The sequence below is a fragment of the Penaeus monodon genome, chromosome 31 (assembly GCF_015228065.2).
Source record: "Penaeus monodon isolate SGIC_2016 chromosome 31, NSTDA_Pmon_1, whole genome shotgun sequence".
Taxonomy (NCBI): Eukaryota; Metazoa; Arthropoda; class Malacostraca; order Decapoda; family Penaeidae; genus Penaeus; species Penaeus monodon.
The window spans coordinates 24,158,459-24,158,740 of NC_051416.1; the positions used below are offsets into that span (position 1 = coordinate 24,158,459).

At 30.1% G+C, this 282-nt stretch overlaps 1 protein-coding gene across 1 annotated transcript in view; it reads left to right on the top strand.

Moving 5' to 3' along the window:
- The window catches only part of LOC119592933 (mucin-2-like), an 8,210-nt gene that overhangs the window by 5,844 nt on the left and 2,084 nt on the right, over positions 1–282 (top strand). The window lies entirely within an intron of this gene.

The window sequence follows — 282 nt, forward strand, 5'->3', positions numbered from 1 at the left end:
AGTTTTGTTGTTGTTAAGAAGGAATAAATGCTTAAATGCGCGAATGAGGGAAAAAGGCAGTTGTTATAAGATTTAAAAAGGAAAGTTATCTTGAAGAGGCTTATAATTAGATCATAGTTAAAGTCTTTCATATTAGCCATATTACTTTATTTCGTATACATGTCCCTCCCCTGCAAATTATTATTCATTATATTGAAAGGCGTTTATTTTGCAGCGGATAATGGGTAAATTATGATTCAATCTTCATAATCCATCTTTATGATAAAGATATTTGAGACCAAG